Source organism: Acromyrmex echinatior, chromosome 13 (genome assembly GCF_024713525.1).
Source record: "Acromyrmex echinatior isolate Ae372 chromosome 13, ASM2471352v2, whole genome shotgun sequence".
Lineage (NCBI taxonomy): Eukaryota > Metazoa > Arthropoda > Insecta > Hymenoptera > Formicidae > Acromyrmex > Acromyrmex echinatior.
Window position 1 is genome coordinate 4,697,709 of NC_141864.1, and position 20,326 is coordinate 4,718,034.

At 28.4% G+C, this 20,326-nt stretch overlaps 1 protein-coding gene and 1 long non-coding RNA gene across 4 annotated transcripts in view; one reads left to right on the plus strand and one right to left on the minus strand.

Annotated features, from left to right (window-relative positions):
• The window catches only part of LOC105150663 (uncharacterized), a 398,699-nt gene that overhangs the window by 13,080 nt on the left and 365,293 nt on the right, over positions 1–20,326 (minus strand). The gene's annotated exons all lie outside the window — the stretch shown is intronic.
• On the plus strand, positions 4–4,398 carry LOC147907542 (uncharacterized). Its single transcript, XR_015547227.1, has 2 exons — positions 4–101; positions 186–4,398. It is a non-coding gene; the product is annotated as an uncharacterized LOC147907542 (long non-coding RNA).

Below are 20,326 nucleotides of genomic sequence, written 5' to 3' on the forward strand. Positions count from 1 at the left end.
AAATGAAAAATCATTCCGACGAATAAGTACGAGAACATCGCAGCGCACGATAAAAAAATTATAAAAGTTTTCGATAAATCAATTATTATTATTAGAATGTTGTAAGTATATCTTGTGTTGAAATTATAGCTCTTCGAGAGTTAAACAAATTATACGATGCGTCATGTAACAATATTTTTTTTCAGATGAATCAAGAAAATTCAAAGATCGATAAATGATTCAGAGAGACATAAGCAAAATACGAAGAAAAAGAAAAATATTTTACTAATTAAATATAAAAGTAGATGGAGAATGATTTACCCACAATATGATTCCGTTTGCAATCTTTGTAATTCGATGAAATCACAGATGTGCTTCGTGCGATAGTAGTCGCGATGCACTGTTAAATTCATAATATTAAATTATATCCAATTTAAATTACTTTTAACCATTTCTATAGATTGTCATTGCTCCTACTCAATATGTCATATTTGACTAAAACAATGGAATTAAATAATTTAATTAAACAAAATGTATTAAATTTGACCCAAATTTAGTTTATTATTTACTAAATGCATTAATATGGGACGTTTACTTAAAACAAATTATAGAAATGAATCGATTTATATTTTGACACACATGAAAGTTAAAAATAACAAAATGTTATTTAACTCAAGAGATTACGTTACTGTTGTTCTTTTGCTACCTAACAATATAATCTCAGTGACTCAATGATGGACGTGAAATGATGAGTCCCCTTTTTTACGTGCTGTAATTTAAGAGTTAACTAGTTGACGTACCAAAGATTTTTCAGGGCGAGAGGAAGCTCAATGATTTTTCCATACGCAAATAATGCTTTGTAATTGTTTTTAAGTGGCGCGTTATATAGAGAAAAATAATTTTGCTGTTGTAGCAAACCTGTCATTGCTACTGCATATTCGACACTGATAAAATTTAGTTGACACAACCAATTTTAGAAATTATTTGTTATTAGAGTAGAATCTATTTTGTTGCTAAAATAGAAAAAAAGTGCTGCGTGTATTTGTCTTTAGAACCAAGTTAATTTGCTGTTAAAGTAATATGTTCTTAGCAAATTTTTTTGCTATTGGAATAAAGTCACTATTGCTCATACAAATTCATTATGAGCAAAAAAAATTTGTTATTGTAATCGATTTGCTGCTGGAGGTCTTACTCATTTTCGATTTTTTATCTCTATAATTTTTTACTTGTTATCGACATTTATTAAAGACAAATCTAATAACAAATTAATTTTGATTGGTTTTTCTTTATATTTTTATATTTAAATTATATTTTTATTTGTGCTTATTTGCTACTCTCGAATAATTCTATAAAGTTTTATTGCCAACAAAGTAAAATTGCTATTATATCAAAGTTATTTCGTTCATACAACCAAAATATATCATTAATTTAGCAAACATGTGCTACAATAGCAAATTTGATTCGCTCATGTAATTCAAATAAATCGGTTATAGAACAAAATTATCTTGTTAGTTCTTCAAATGTGCTTTGCTTTTGCAGCAAATTGTAATGCAACAAAACAGATTAGTTGATTATAAACAAAAATTTATTTATTCTAACAACAAACTAATTTGTAGTTTTAGCTAAATTATATCCAGCAAATAACAATCAGTATTTTTAAAGAATCTCTTTGCTCTCCATCTAGTAACTGATAGATTTTGCTACAGTAGCATAAAATCTGCTATGCTATCTAATTATTTTTCCCCTTATAGTAGTTATCAGCATCACGAATATAATACGGTGAAATAATTTTTCACGTGAACAGTGCTGTATGTGAATGTACTTTTATTTTTAGTATCTGGATGCAGGTACAGATATTCTGGAAAAAATAATACAGATACTAAAAAATAAAATACCTAAACGCACACGCACACGCACTCAGGCTCGCACGCACGCACGCACGCACACGGTAGATACTATTGTGTACAATGCATATAAATAACTCTTTAGAAAATAAGGTTCTGCGCATAATGGAGAAAATAGGAATAGAAATAAATATTAAGGTTTCAATCTATAAGAAGCTATATATTTCGCAGTGTAACTTCAACTATTTGATAAGTTGAAATCTCAATACTTATTCCTGTTCTTAATATTTGTTATTTGCTAATATTTGCTAATATTTGTTACATTATCCATAAGCCCTAATCTTAAGAACGGTCTTAAAAATTATAAAACTTAATTTTTGGAACAGTGAAATATTGTTTCAAAATTTTCTTTCAATAAATCAAAATCACAGGAAAATTATTAATAAATTTACATTTATTACATTTCTTTATTTATTTAGGTTTTAATTTATATTTATGACATTTATTATTTATTAATACTAAATAAATTAACTTTAAACATTTTTAAAGAAAAAAAGTGATAATCTCTCCATCAAGTAATGCACATGTTAGAAAAACTAGTCAAGAAAATTATAAAAATTAAATTGTAAAATTCAGTTTTTAAAAAATATTATTTACAATATTTTGTCTAATTATGATTATTTTCAACATAATAATTAAAGTGTTTACAAATGTTCTGACTAGAACAAAAATAATATGGAATAATATGGATTTTCATCGAATAGTTCCTATATACCATATGTGTTCTTCTAATATATGTATCTCTAGGAAACAGCAACAAAACTCATTTGAGTACTTTTAAATAATATACTGCATCAGTTAATGGAAAATTTAACGATTCTTAGTAATTATACACACACACACACACACACACACACAAGCGCGCGCGCGCGCACACACCGCTCACACACATATATACACACACTACAATGCATGTACAAAAGAACTTTCGAGAAAAGCTATTGAACTGGACAAAGAAACTTTGACTAGCTATCTAGGGGTAGATAGATTTATTAGATAGTACTACACATTACGAAAATGTCACAATCTAATAAAAGCATTTTAGATTTAACTCTCCATATTTTACATACTCGTGTCATTCAATTGAAGAATTCAAATAAAATTTTTTCATACATAGCTTGAATCTTATTTCTTACAGCTCTCTACAGTTATTGATTCTTGATAGAATATCATACGCTTGTTAATAGCTTTTAAACTAATCTTGTAATATTTCTCTCAAGAAATGTATTGAAAACAGAATGACCGCTTATGTAAAAAAAACGAATTTAAAGCTCAAAAATAGAATTTTAAAATGTTAATTAAGGATTACAAAATAATATTTTTTAACATTAGGAAACTTTTTTATTAATTTTTTTCCTTCTTTATAAAAATTTATACAGATGTGAATATGCAGTATATATGCTATTGTAATGCCTTGTATGATTTCAGATTATCATAAATTTTATAAATTTAAATCATTTATCATAAATTTTAATATGTGAATGCAAATCTATTATCTTAAATTTTTTAAATTAATTTTCTTCTTTATATGTACATTTAACATGCATATATATTTTACAAAATATAACAAGGAATAGATTTAAAAGTTTATCTAACATAATTCTACAAAAAATAATTTTATAAACTTTTCACATTTTTAAAAAAAATGTGGAATCGTTTTCATTCCAATATATGTTCGATCGATTTGAGTTTTTCATTTTACTCCAAGTTGAAATTGACTTGAGTATGCGTACTTTCAGCAAATACAGTGTATCAGTAAAGTACAGTTTAACGATCCTGAATAACTGTATAATATGTGTTAAAAAAAGAGTATGTTAATTGTTAATTTTTAAAAGTAAGTTTAAGATTTCACTCTTTAAAGATTACATTTTAAAGATTAGATTAGATTTTAGAGATTTCAATTTTTAAAGATTAGATTAGATTTTATTTCATAGAGAATACTTCTTTTCTCGAAAAAGGCAGCAACAGTGGTTGCGTACAGGGGAGCGTTCCTTGTATTGATGTATTCTTCTTGATCTGAAAGATTGAATGATCTAAAAGAATACACCAATAAGCGAGAGTTTACTCAATTTAAAGGTCTGTCCTTTTTCTACTCCAATTTCTGAATTGTACATTGGTGTAACAAGTTAGAGTGAAACAGACATAGTTCGTTTCACTCTAACTTATAGCACTAGTTCAGAACTCTACGAAAAAGATCACGCCTAGTGTTCGCTATACCTAACCATTTTCGTATTTTCTAATATCTATTGTCTAGTTAATCGTCTATATCCCTAGATGGCTAGTCAACGTATCCTTGTCCAGTTCAATAGTTTTTCTCGAAAGTGCTTTTATTTGTAGATTGCAGTATATATACAATTATTGAGAATCGTTAAACTGTACTTTACTGATACTGTATTTGATGAAAGTACGCATACTGAAGTCAAAGGCACATATATTCAAGTAATTTGAATTCAAATGGAAAGTCAAAGGATTCCGATAACATATATTGGAATGAACACGATTCCACATTTTTTTTTATGAAGTTTATAAAATTATTTTTTGTAGAATTATGTTAGATAAAGAACTTTTAAATCTATTTCTTGTTACATTTTGTGAAATATATATATGTACATTGTATGTATACGTACAAAGAAGGGAATTAATATAAAAAATTTAAAAGAATAGAGTTGCATTCGCATTGAAATATCACTGACGAAAATAAAAATCGGAGCGTAAATCGGATGTAATGGGAGAATAACAGAAGCGTAAATGAAACTTTTAGAAAGCGAAAATTGGAACATGAAAATGTAAAAGAAGCGTAAATACTTCTTTTACATTTCATTGTTCCAATTTTTGCCTTCTAGAAGTTTCGTGTTCACGCTTCTGTTACTCTTCCATTACATTCGATTTGATTTTTATTCTCATAATGGATATAACAAATCTGAAATCATACAGAGTATTACATTGGAATATACTGTATATTCACATCTGTATAGATTTTTATAAAAAAAAAAACAAAAAAAGAAAAAATTTTTAAGATGTCATAATATTAAAAAATATTATTTAATGATTCTTAATTAATGTTTTAAAATTCTATTTTTGAGGTTTAAGTTAAGTTTTTTTACATAAGTGGTCTACCCTCCATTCTGTTTTCAATTTATTTCTAGAGAGAAATGTTACAAGATCAATTTAAAAACTATTAATGTATATGATAATTCTGTCAAGAATTGATAATTGAATTGCGAGAAATAAAATTCATGCTATGTATGAAGAAATGTCATCTGAATTCTTCAAATGAAAATATAAAATATAAAAAGTTAAATCTAAAATACTTTTATTAGATTGTATCATATCTTAAAATTCATTTTAGTTAAATTCTTCAAAACCTGATTATAATACGCTTCTAAGAATCTTAATTTCTGAATTGTACATTAGTGTAACAAGTTAGAGTGAAACAGACATAGTTCGTTTCACTCTAACTTATAGCACTAGTTCAGAACGCTACGAAAAAGATCACGCCTATTGTTCGCTATACCTAACCATTTTCGTATTTTCTAATATCTATTGTCTAGTTAATCGTCTATGTCCCTAGATGGCTAGTCAACGTATCCTTGTCCAGTTCAATAGTTTTTCTCGAAAGTGCTTTTATTTGTAGATTGCAGTATATATACAATTATTGAGAAGCGTTAAATTGTACTTTACTGATACACTGTATTTGATGAAAGTACGCATACTGAAGTCAAAGGCACATAGATTCAAGTAACTTGAATTCAAATGAAAAGTCAAAGGAATCCGATAATATATATTGGAATGAACACGATTCCACATTTTTTTAATGAAAAGTTTATAAAATTATTTTTTGTAGAATTATGTTAGATAAAGAACTTTTAAATCTATTTCTTGTTATATTTTGTGAAATATATATATGTACAGTGTATGCATACGTACAAAGAAGGGAATTAATATAAAAAATTTAAACAATAGATTTGCATTCACATATTAAAATTTATGATAAATCTGAAATCATACAAGGCATTACAATGGCATATACTGCATATTCACATCTGTATAAATTTTTATAAAGAAGGAAAAAAATTAATAAAAAGGTGTCCTAATGTTAACAATTATTATTTTGTAATTCTTAATTAAAGTTTTGAAATTCTATTTTTGAACTTTAAATTAGTTTTGTTTACATAAGCCGTCTCATTTATTTCGTTTTCAATTAATTTTTAGAGAGAAATATTACAAGATTATTTTAAGAGCTATTAACATGCTATTCTATCTATTATGATATTCTATCAAAAATCGAATCGATAATTGAATTATGAAAAATAAAATTTAAGCTGTGTATAAAGAAATTTCATCTGAATTCTTCAAATAAATGATACGAAATTATAAAATATGAAATGTTAAATCTAAGATGCTTTTATTAGATTATATCAAATCTTAAGTTTGGTTTTAGTTGAATTCTTCGAAACCATCATAATACGCTTCAAAATTCGACTATAATACGCTTCAAAATCCGACTATAATACGCTTCAAAATCCAACTATAATACGCTTCTAAGAATCTTAATTTTATCTTAAAATTTTATTAGTTCTCTTATAATTAATTTCCAGATTAAAGTTTGAGGTTTAAAAGATTTAGTTATCTAATTAGTGACTTCTATTAGAGGTCGGAGCTAATTGTCATACGGGATTGATTGAAACAGGACATGGCAGAACAATTTTTTTTTACTGTTTTTTTGCTGATATAATATTAATTTTGTTGTGTAAAATGATTTGCACCACAAGCATTGTATACATTACAACGATTTTTTTTAAAATGATGTTGGTAAGTAAATTTTTCTTATCACCTATTTAGTATCTGACAAGTTTATGTCATTATTAATTATCCATTGTGTATTCATTGAAAATGACATGTCTTAGAAGGTCTTTGCTACAATTAATTAATTATTATCCTGATAAAGTTATGAACATAATCTCTTTTATTAAAAATGGCTATGTGGGATACATTGATTAAAATGAGACAATTAATTTTTATATCTTTAGAGAACACATTTTTAGAGAATATACTTATAAATATATTATATTTTAAATAAATATATGTTTTTTCATTTTTCATATAAAAACTACAGTACAAAAATATATTACGTTATGATTAAAGTATAACTATTTTATTTATATTAGTATCATTATACTAAATTTACTATTACATATCAGTATATTAAAATTATTATTATTTCTCAAAATATAGAACTGATATTGAAATAAAACACATATAAAAAATTATATTTTTTATATGTATTGACCATAACATATGCTGTTGCCAATCCTAGACTTGTGACAATCAATCCAGAGCACGGAGTTAATTGTCACATTTTTGCTGCTTCATTTAAAATTAAATAATTTATTTTTATAATATCATGAATTCACAAGTAATATATCTTTTAATTCCTAAAGAATGTATATTATAACGTATATAATACTTCAAATCAGGCATCCACTTTTTTTTAAAAATCATTGACTAAAAATTATGAAAATCGATCTTCCCTACTAGATAATATTACGCAAAGAAAGTTTTTCATTTAGAGACATGATAATGAGATAGATTATATAAATGATTAATAAGTATGAAAAATGAAATACAATATTAAGAATTAACCATATAATAGCTTGCCATGTTTTAAAATCTGATAAATAAATATTAGAGAATTCAATGAGCAATGAACATAGTCAAAATCTATAATATTTTACGTTTTACTGTGAGAACAGATTGATTCCGAACATTAAAATTATAATCAACAGATAGCTATTACGAAAAAGAAAGAAACAATAATGTACCAAAGATATACTATCATAAGATATACTATCATAAAGAAAGAGATTTACAAAATTAGAATAACGCCTGACGTTACAACAACTTTAGTATCATTTTAGTAAAGATAACATTATCGGATATATAATCAATTATCATGCTGCATGATAAAATTTTTTTTAATATTAAAGTTAGGTTGAAAATATGATGTAGTGTAAAAATAAGATATTTTTTATATATTTATGACTACTTAGCATCTATTAATTCTATTTAAAACAATAAAGAATCATAAACATATCTTAAAATTATTATAATTGCACTATGTTTTTTAATGAAATAAATTAAACTTATTTTATTGTGGAAATATTAATATATCAGAAAGAGTGACATAAAATTGAAATATCATATTGTCTCACGATTATCATAATTTTTAAGGTAAATATTTAGCTTTATATTAAGTCAGCTAATTTTTATTCTCTAATTTTTTGTCACTATTCATTCTTATTTATTCATCATTTAAAAGAAAAACATTTAATAAGAGGTCTTAACTTATTTTATATTGTGTTATATAATATTGTGTTCTACACACACACACACACACACACACACACACACACACACACACACACACACACACAAAAAACACTTTTAATTAAGTTGTACTTAAGTTTTATTCAAGAAGCATGTATGCTTAGCGCTTATTTTTACCTTTTTTAAAAAGATAAATTTGTACTAATATCACGCATTTTGTAAAAAGTTTTTATAAACAATTTACCTTATAATTGACTTCAAGAAGATAGATTTTTAGTGCTTGTATGAAATTTGGAGAAGACCAAAATTGCTCCCTATTGACCCTTTTTCTTTGTGAAATAATTTTTATATAATAAGTTTTAAAGGAGAGAGAGAGAGAGAGAGAAGGAGGAAGACAGACAGACAGAGAGAGAGAGAGAGAGAGAGAGAGAGAGAGAGAGAAAGAGAGAGAGAGAATTAAAGATATAATTACTTGAGTCGGTAAAAACGTCATTTGTATTTTCAAATAAATAATAATTAACATAAAATAATATAAATAATAAAATATTAACATATAAATAATAATTAACAAACACTAGCGTACAATTTGTATTCTATATATTTTAAATTTTATATATATATATATATCTCTGTTATTGCACGTGTTCGTACAATACTTTAATGACATCAAATAATTATGAGAGTGATTATAATTTTTCATAATCAACTGAGTACACTCTTCTCGAGTCAATCTTTAATCAAAAAGTATTGAATTACCTATACGATAAAATTTCATTCCATGAATTTTGCCTGATATGATTTTCGATGCAAGACTTATGTAATAAATATGATCCTTAATATCAACGACAGCTATCTTGAATTATGTTGCACATAACGAATAAATTGCGAGGAATTTCTGGAATCTGGGACACTGTGTATATACGTGACATGTAATTTTAGAACGTAACGTGGTTTACAATTTGTGTAGCAAAGATTGTTTGTACGCGGAATATTTGTTCAAGTATAGACTCTCTAGAATGAAATTAAAAGTCTATTTTTGTAATACAAATTTTATTGTGAAAAATTGTCTCCTTAAATACTTGAGAATTAATTTAATAAATAATTCTTTCTTTTTAAAAATTTTAAAAATCATTTATACATTAACAATGAGAAAAAATGAAATAGTGTGGTAACTATAAATTTTGCAACATTGTATAATTTTATAATTAATGTAATTAATTTTATAGAGTAATAGCTATTAATCTAGTATTTTCAACATTGTAAAATAGATGGCAATAATATTTGTGAACTATTAAGTGCATGATAATGAAATATAATAATATCTCAATTACATTAAATAATTACTTAAATCTCTTACTAAAAATAAGACACAATTATATTTTTTAAATTTAGACAAATCTTTATTTTTAATGAAGAGCACTGTATTAGAATAACTAATAATTATTCAAGTAACTTTAATAATCATGTGTATAGTTGGTTAATATTACTAAATTTTCTTAGTTTATTTAATTATATGGTTAATATTACTATATATTTTCTTACTATATTGTCATATTTTCTATAATAATTTATTTATTATTAATATATTGTTCTTATTAGAATTTTGTAGTACATAGTTGAAGTGCTATTTGTCTTTAAATTTCTAATTGCTACGAGTTTTTTCTCTTAATGTACATATATACAAAAACGTTATTAATTCATAATATGCCTTTATGTCTAAAATATAATTTTTTAAAATTAAATCAAATTATTTAATTAATAACGATCTGTCCGTAATTTTTCATGTTATTTATTTGTCATTTTTATATTATCTTGTACTTAAGATACTAATTAAATATTTATCCAAAAATAATTTTTAGAAGAACTAAAAGAAGCAGATATATAGTTAATATATTTTAATTGAAAAAGATTCAATGTTTTATTATGCAATAAACGTTACAAATTAAATACAGAAACATGCTCTATCGTACATTTTTTTTCAAAAAGTCATAGTTAGCCTTAAATAAATATATTATTAAATAATTAATTAAATATTTATTCAAAAAGTATGTTCGGCGGAACAGTACGTTTCTATATTTAATTCATATCGTATATTCATTGCATAAATAATGAAATATTGAGTCTTTTTAAATTAATTAATTTAAATTAATTAATTTAACAAGTCACGATTATTTTTCTAAAGGCCATAATAAGATATAATGTGTTAATACATAGTTCTACTTCTTACACGCTTTTAAAACGCGCAAATGAGCAATCATCTGTTGCATTAAAATTGACTGCGCATTAAAAACATGTCCCTGCGCATTCTCCTCGATAATGCATCATCGCATTAATGAAGAAGCGTCGTTTGCATCTTCTTTTCATAATATCCATTATCGATATACTCAATGGCAGCAGTCACATTGATTATTAACGACCTGGGATATTAATTTTCGCTACTCGAAAATCACACGAAATTTTTCAGCACAGCGCCGCCGTTTTGCCGCTTGAAGATAACTTGAAATATATTCGACGCTCCATATATAAAATACATATTCACGTAGAAATATGAACGCGCGCGTGAGCGGACTCGATTGCGTAACACCGCGTTGGAATTCACCGACAATATGTAAGTATACTGTCAGCCACCGCGAACCCGCAATAAATCCGGGAAATGCCTGTAGCCTAGAATTTCCACATAATACATCCCAGGCAACATCGCGGCGAGACATATCAGGAATATTAGGATTATATAATACGTCTCTCTCTCGTTGCGGTATCGGCACGGCCGCGCGGTCCGTATTTGCCTCGCATTCGCCATCTGCGGAATTATTTCTATCGATGTTACGAGCATAAATTTGGGAATACATTTAGGCGGCCAGTTGTGTGTGAAGGCATAATAAGATCCATATGTAATTATAGATGGAAATAATAAGTTTCGTTCGACACGTCTTTCATAGTGATAAATCAAATTATGCGAAAGTCCGTTGTGCTTTAATTTACTTGGGAAAAGAGAAATCACTAAAAAAACCTTTTTAAAAAAATATATACGCTGAGTGCATAAAAAAGACATCGAATATTAAATTCTTTTTAATAAATAACGGATATAAAATAAATGCAATTAGCCAATCTTTTATGACGTAAGAAACAATATTACATATAAGAAAGACTGAAAGTGACTAAAACGTATATACATATATTTTTTTAAAGTTTTTTTCAGGAATTTCACTGCTTTTTGTAAATTTCTGAAAACGTAATAATATAGAATTTAAATTTTCGGACAATAAAGAAATAATAATAATAATAATAATATAATAATAATAATAATAATAATAATAATAATAATAATAATAATTTGTATTTATTGAATATTAGATTAATAATTTATAAAAATAAAAAATAAAAATTAATTGCTTCCCTTTTTTCCACCTTTTCTTTCTTTTCCTTTTACTCTTATCTTCTTTTCCTTCTCTTATCACCATTTTTTCTCACCGTTTCTCATTCTCTCCTTGTCCTTACTTTCTTTCTTTTACATTCTCGTTCTCTTATAATCTTTCCCCCTGAAAATCTGAAATGACTTCTTTTTGGGACTTGATCTCCAGATCTTGACTGCAATATTATTCATGTCGCAATCGAAAGATTTCGCTAGCATTATACAGAATGTTTGGAATTTAAATGTCAAAACTTCGGCAGCGTGTAGGGGATCAATAAACTAAGAAAAAAAATTCTGAACAGTATGCTCATTTTTGCTTCGTTTTGAAGAAAATCTCAAAAAAGACGTTTTCATTTTTCTACATTCTCATTACTTATTCACATTGTATTTATTCACTTGCTTAATGTAGATGATATTGTTCAAAATCTAGAAAAATATATTAATAACAGCAAGCTCTTATTCAATTATTTAAAGATCTGTCCTTTTTCTACTCCAATTTCTGAATTGTACATTGGTGTAACAAGTTAGAGTGAAACAGACATAGTTCGTTTCACTCTAACTTATAGCACTAGTTCAGAACTCTACGAAAAAGATCACGCCTAGTGTTCGCTATACCTAACCATTTTCGTATTTTCTAATATCTATTGTCTAGTTAATCGTCTATGTCCCTAGATGGCTAGTCAACGTATCCTTGTCCAGTTCAATAGCTTTTCTCGAAAGTGCTTTTATTTGTAGATTGCAGTATATATACAATTATTGAGAATCGTTAAACTGTACTTTACTGATACACAGTATTTGATGAAAGTACGCATACTGAAGTCAAAGGGACATAGATTCAAGTAACTTGAATTCAAATGGAAAGTCAAAGGATTCCGATAACATATATTGGAATGAACACGATTCCACATTTTTTTTTATGAAAAGTTTATAAAATTATTTTTTGTAGAATTATGTTAGATAAAGAACTTTTAAATCTATTTCTTGTTATATTTTGTGAAATATATATATGTACATTGTATGTATACGTACAAAGAAGGGAATTAATATAAAAAATTTAAAAGGATAGAGTTGCATTCGCATTGAAATATCACTGACGAAAATAAAAATCGGAGCGTAAATCGGATGTAATGGGAGAATAACAGAAGCGTAAATGAAACTTTTAGAAAGCGAAAATTGGAACATGAAAATGTAAAAGAAGCGTAAATACTTCTTTTACATTTCATTGTTCCAATTTTTGCCTTCTAGAAGTTTCGTGTTCACGCTTCTGTTACTCTTCCATTACATTCGATTTACGTTTTGATTTTTATTCTCATAATGGATATAACAAATCTGAAATCATACAGAGTATTATATTGGAATATACTGTATATTCACATCTCTATAGATTTTTATAAAAAAAAAAAAAAATTTCTAAGATGTCATAATATTAAGAAATATTATTTTATAAATCTTAATTAATGTTTTAAAATTTTATTTTTAAGGTTTACAATAAGTTTTTTTTACATAACCGATCCTTCTTCCATTCTGTTTCCAATTTATTTTTAGAGAGAAATATTATAAGATTAATTTAAAAGTTATTAACATGTATATGATAATTCTGTCAAGAATCGATAATTGAACTGCGAGAAATAAAATTCTGTGTATGAAGAAATGTCATCTGAATTCTTCAAATAAATGACACGAAGATATAAAATATGAAAGGTTAAATCTAAGATATTTTTATTAGATTGTATCATATCTCAAAATTCGTTTTAGCTAAATTCTTCAAAACCTTATTATAATACGCTTCTAAGAATCTTAAATTTTATTAACTGTCTTAATTAAAATTAATTTCCACGATTGAAGTTTAAGTTTTAAAAGATTTAGTTATTTAATTATAGACTTCAGAGGTCACGAGAAATATCTTGTTCTTAATAATGTATTATTCAATAATTATTGGCACCATGATATATTTCAAGACAAAGAAATTGATCAGCTGAAGAATCTGTTATTAAAATTAAATTCGCGTATTCTCAATGAGCCTGCAAAAAGAGGAACGATCTTTGATTATCGAAATTGATTCCTCTCAAAAGAAAGAGCGACCGATCGCGTTGCTCGTCAAGGCTGCGCTCTTATGAGGATGCAATTAGTCGGCCGGTATTAGCATCAGATCTATTTTACAAACGATGGGAGAGAAGACGGACCGATGAGGAGCGGCTGGCACTAATTCACCTCCTTGCGAAGGACACGGGTCCTGGGCTGGCTTATATATCGAGGGAAACACGAGCATGGCACGTTCCGTCCCTACCGGGGACGGGGGCGTTGCTTGCTAATGCTGTTATTGAATTATTTCGAGACTTAGTTTTACGTGTGAGGGATCAAATCCTGGCTTAGTCCCCGCAGATGAAAAGAGCTCCGCCTCTTCTCCCTCTCTCTTCCTCTCGACAGTCTTAAGTACCGTTCTGTCCCCCATGAACTTGGATCACGGGAAACGAGAGAGCTTCGGCGTTTCCTCGAGTAGATTAAGACACGATTTGGATGTTCTTCCCCTCGTTGATATCTTGGAGTAGGGTCGCGTACGATCTATGATCCACTAGGAGTAGTTGGGGAAATATATAGAGACAACAACTCGACTACAAGCGAAACGGTTAGGCGGAGCTATGTTCCATTGAATTCAACTGTAATTTCTAGATATATATAATCATTAAACTAGTTATATATAATATAATCATTTGATTTTGTTTGCTTATACACGGAGAGAATTTTTTCTTGAGGCTTACCTTGAAAATATGATAGGAATAATATATTTTGAAGAATTTTATGTAAATTTTATGTAAATTTTTCTAATTTATTAATAAAACTATTAGGTGTTGGAATTAATTCGTAGCGTTTTTTAATGAAAGAATGTTATTTATTTCACATGAGCATTAAAAAATACATTAATGAAAGTACTTCCCATCACTTGTAAAACGCTACGAATTAATTCCAACACCTAATATAATAAAATATAAAATAAGTTTTTTAAGATTAATTTTACTGTAGTGCATGGTAAAAATCTTTAAAATATTATATTGTACCACAATTACCATATTTTCAGAATAAATTTTAAGAGAAACTTCTTTCCTCGTAGTAATAAAAATTAATTTAACTAATAAAACATTATTCATTCAATTAAAAAAATATATGTAATATATATATAATATTTACAAATTTTGATGAATGGCTTTTCTCATCCTCTGATATCCCATGGCTTTTTTTCATTTAACATTCAGCCAAAATATTTACGTAATATAGATAAATAACAAAACTTTGTTTTTCAATTTATTCTATATAGAATTCATTTCAATAAAAATAACAAGATACTTTTGGCAACACATATATAATACACGTAAATATTCTGTATTTTTACATTGTTAATTTTACAATTACGATAGTGATGTTATCGTATCCCAGCTGGTCGTAAAATTATGAATGGAAATTTGAATCTTCTTTTTTCCTTCCTATGCAGAACTAAGATGAAAACTTGGTAAGATGAAATCTATAGCAGCAGCGATAACGATATACCGTCAATTCACGTGGGAAAAGGTGTTAGTGACGCGACGGTTGGTGTAAACGAATTAGCGACAGTCACACAATTGAGATCATGTAAAAGCTCGGAAGAGTGAATAGAGAGAAGAAAACTGTGACATATCGGATATCACGAACCGGAGACTAAGATGTCTTTACGACTTCCTCCACGAGATCGAGTCATGATTAGGACGTTGTCGATCCGCCCTTCTTTGACATCCCCAGAGAGCCAGCCCCACGTAGCGGAGTTTGAATCAAAACGAGGAACGAGGAAAGTGTTAGAAAGGAGGGAAGCTTGTTGAAAAATGTACAAGCAGCGAAGAAATTCATGAAGAGCAAAACTCTGAGAAGGGATATCAGAAGCGGATCAAGCTTTTCTGATCGGAAGTTAATATCGGAAACAATATCCGGTGATTTCCAGCAGGAGCATAACTAAGCGGAAAAAGACATTAATTTTTGTTTTGAGATGCGAATTATTTACGAGAATAAACAATCAGTAAGCGGTGTTATATTAACATGATACATTTTATATGGAAAAGTGTTAGATTAGTAAATACAAAATACACGTAAGAATATATACATACACACACATATATATATATATATATAGTATAAAATGTATGAATACAAAACGTAGGTTTTTACAAAAGTATTAATTAATAATTATTAATTATTGATTATTAATAAACTTTCTCCAAACATGAAAGTTTGATAGAAAAGTTATTTTTGATCAAAGCGAAAATTTAATTCTTAATGTCAGCTCATGTAGATTTATAATATTCATACGTAGATTTATAAATACATATTTTTCAGTTCTACATAGAAAGAACAATTTTACTAAAATATCTAAAAATCTAGCTGGAGATAAATCTGAAAATAATTTTGTTGGGCTATCAAAATAATTAGGAAACTCATGTATAATGAGCATAATGCTGCACAAAATTTTGATATTCTAGCAATCAGCTTAAGCGCAATTATTTGTACAGTTTAATAAAATTATTTTTAGTTCTGTAATCTCTACTTATAAAGATACTTCAACTAATCGTTTTTTCCATATAAATTATACGTCGCAATTTAGCTTGTCAGACTGGAAACATCAAAAATTATATTGATCATCAATAATTGCAGAATTATTGCGAAAAGGGGATTTTCTTCGAAAATAAGCGCGACTCATTATTTATTTACTCTTTATTTATTCCATGTTACTTTATAATCATAGGGAATGAAATAAACATGGTGTTGCTTTATCCTACACAATGCGATATTTTAACAAAATTATTTTGCAGTTCTCGTTGATAATTAAAATTTAACGAATTTAAAGCTTAAATCTCATGAGTTTCTATATTGATCCGTTCTTGCGAGAAACCGAGAAGGAGCAAAAAGAGAGCGTGTCGTCGACTTATACTGGGGTAAAGGATGTAATATCCGAGACGACTCAAGGCAATGCAATAAAACATTCTGGTATATAAATATATCTGCTTAAGAAGACAACCCAAAAGTTTGAGATATTAGAAACACGTGTCTTGGATGGGGCGGTGCTTTTTTGGAGAGCGATGAAAAATTTCGTAGCTCGCACGCTTAAATACCTCATGTCTGAGTTATACATTCACATGTCGCTTTTACCGTCAAAATATTAAACTCCGGTTTCTTGTACTATGTGTGAAAATATCAAATGGGGTATCGTTAATCAAGAACAAAAAAAAACATAGCAGATGCAAATTAAAAATAAAAATTGATGGTCTTAACGATATAAGGGATCTTTTTAATCGAGAACACAAAAGTGTTCTTTCTGAACCTTCTTGAAAAGATTGATTTTAATTGTTTATACATATTTATAGTTTATTTTTCAGTTTCTCTACGATTTTTATAAATGCTAAATGTGTGTCTCTCAGAGACAATCATTTTTTTTTAAGTCGGATAAAAATTACGAAGAAAATTGAATTGTAAGACGAATTGAATTAGGTCGCGACTTTTGTTTCTTCTCGAAGAAACGTATTCTCGCCATTTGACTCCAAATAGAGATACGCATACGTCTCGCTTCATCGAGCCCGATATCAATCTTCGTGCGTTAATTAACAGGTCGAAGAGCTTAATCGATTTACGGATCCAAAATAACATTTTCAGCTAAGCGCATTTTGCCGCCACTAAATATTCATTTCAGGCCCGTATGCTCTAATGTATTTATCGGGCAATCGGGACGGGGGACGCGGGAGGGATATGATCGAGGGATATGATGAGCTCGCGTTACAATGAACGAAATGAAGGTGACGGCGCGGCTATTAAAATGATGGCATTATGCATATCGCACGTCACGTAGTTATGGGCTCGCGGGCATTATCGGCGCGCTTTTAATATACGCTGTAAAATTTCTGCGATCGTATCCTCTCTGGCGCTCGCGAGACGCTAAAAGGCATAACGGCAAATTGCGTTTCGCGATAATGACGCCGGCGATAATGACGCACTGAAAGTTTCCTCGCGAGTCTCGCTTCTCGCGCTGCACGGAAACAACGTGATGCGTCCCAGGCCGACATTGACAACGGGCACTTGTGCCAATTTTCTCGTGATTAGCGTACTCAAGAAGTGGCTGCGTAATTAGTCCGAGTCGCGCGCTCGAAACGAGATAACGCGTCGACGTCGTGGAAACAAAACTTGAGCGCAGGTACTGGCTAATCTCATTATTCGGAATTGCGTGAAATGAATAGGGAAATAGGACTCGAATAGATATGCATTCTTCCACGGTTGTAACGACTCGCGACATTTCGTATTTCGATCTTTTCGAAAGTGAAAAAAGATTTACTTGGTCTACATGAAAAGAACAATTTTGCTGAAATATTAAAAAATTTAGCTAAAACAGATCTGAAAATAATTTTTTGTAAACCTATTAAAATAATTATATGAAATGCTCAAGCTAGAATATCAAAATTTTTGGCTGCGTTGCTCATTATGCTCGAATTTCTTACATAATTATTTTGATGGTCCAAACAAAATTATTTTCAGGTTTGTATCTAGCTAAACTTTTAAATATTTTAACAAAATTATATTTTCCGTATCAAACCTTAATTTTTATTCTTGAAATTCAGAAAATGAATCTTCTCAATATTAGAGAGATGTAATTATTTACATTTATTTCGAATGGAATGAATTCATTTAATGCTGCAAATGACTGTACATTCAATTTTACAATATAAAGATAACATATATGCTGCTAAATTCCTGAAATCAAATAGCGGTCCGGACATATATTCGTTCTATGAATTAGGCAGTGGAATATTACGTAAAATAATTGTCCACGTGTAGTAATGCACAGCTTTGAGCTCGATAATTATCGCATAGTGAATTTTGGCAAGAACAACAAATTAGAGCTCTATTGCGGGTATGACAATCGATATTAATTATCGCGTAATTGCAAATCGGTTTCGCAGTTAATTAATTAATTAACCGCTTTCCGATTAGACTATATTATAGAAAGAACTGCCGCTGCTATCCGAGCACTGTCCTCTTTTCATACAGCAGCGCGTATCCGTGGGCGTCGATCTATTAATACTTTGATCGAACATTTGTGACGCATAAAATTACACGTGTGGCAAATTGCGCATGCATCGGATTGTATACGGTAGCAAAAATATTGAAGAACGTATCGTTTTTATCGGGAAAATCAAACTATAGCCGCAAGGCAAATATTTCGTCCGGTATATGAAGTCGATAATATAAAATCTCTCTATGTATCTCTCGTATGCTAGTACGATCGCAAAAGAGGATTGCAATATTAAAGGAATAGATACAAGTCGCGACCAATAACAAGATATGTGTGTATGTGTAAAGCGCCCTGGTTGGCTCAGAGATTTTACATTTTACATGTGATACTGTTATTGCTCTACTTCTAGAACTTTTTTACTTATGGTAAGATAAATATAGATAGGATATTTTTCGTTATAGAAATTTAAATAAGAAATTATCAAATCTATGAAACTGATATATTTGCAAAAATTATTACTGTGAATTATTACAGTTTAACATCTAAGCATTTTTTTTAAATTTAAATCTAACTAATTTATTAATGTATATTATTTAAAATATTATTAATTATTTCAATTTTAAATGCTACTCTTTTTTTCTTTTTTTTTTTTAATTTTGAGCACGATGGATTAACTTGAACATCAAATGTTTAAAAATTTTAAAAATTTTTAAAAGAGACGTTGAAAAAATAGCACTTTAACGTGCATCGATTTATCCGATGAACGAATGCATTGAATGAGCATCGAGTCAAGTAAATGCATACAGCAGAGCAAGTTGGCGCAGCTGCGTTGATGAATTATAATGCAATGTTGGTGCACGTTTCGTGCGTACGAAAACAACTGTGACGAATTACGTATGCGTGAAAGCACGACGGTTTTGTGAAAAGGTGAGAATTCTATTTTTGTGAATGGATCTGTTTCCTTAAGAGATACTTTGTCAGTTAAACTTTGTATGTTAAATCGACGCTGGCGGGGAAAATAGAGAGCGTCACGCGTCGTGGTGAATCAACAGAATTGTTTAGACGGAGAGAAGACAAAGTTTGCTACATTGGCTATCCTAGTGGCCTTTTCGCCGATCTCACACCTCAGTTGTACTTCCAACTTGTAAACCGACGTGAGTTCTGTGTTTAACACTTTACGAAATGGTCTATTTACATTTCTGTAAAGCTTCCAAAAATTAATCCATTTCATAGAATTCACCCATTTTGCTTTCTACTTTCGGAAATGTTCAAAATGAGAGAATGTATTCTTCAGACTCGAAAATAAAATTAAAGTAACATATATCAGTACATAAGAAATAATAATATATATATAAATAAAGAGAAATAATTTTGTTAAAATATTTAAAAATTTCAATATAGATACAGATGTGTGAGAATAATTTCGTTAGACCATCAAAATAATTATATAGGACACTCAAACTGATTGCTAGAATGTTAAACTTTATTAATAGTACTGCTCATTAATAATAATTATTTTAAGTCCAATAAAATTATTTCTAGATTTATTATATTTCAGCATTCTCTATTCGTGCGTGTAAGGATGAAAAAAAAAACATGTATATAAGAAGAAGAAAAACCTGTGTATAAGAATAAGAAGAGAATATTATTTATAAGAAATTTTCAAAGAAAACTTGATGAGTC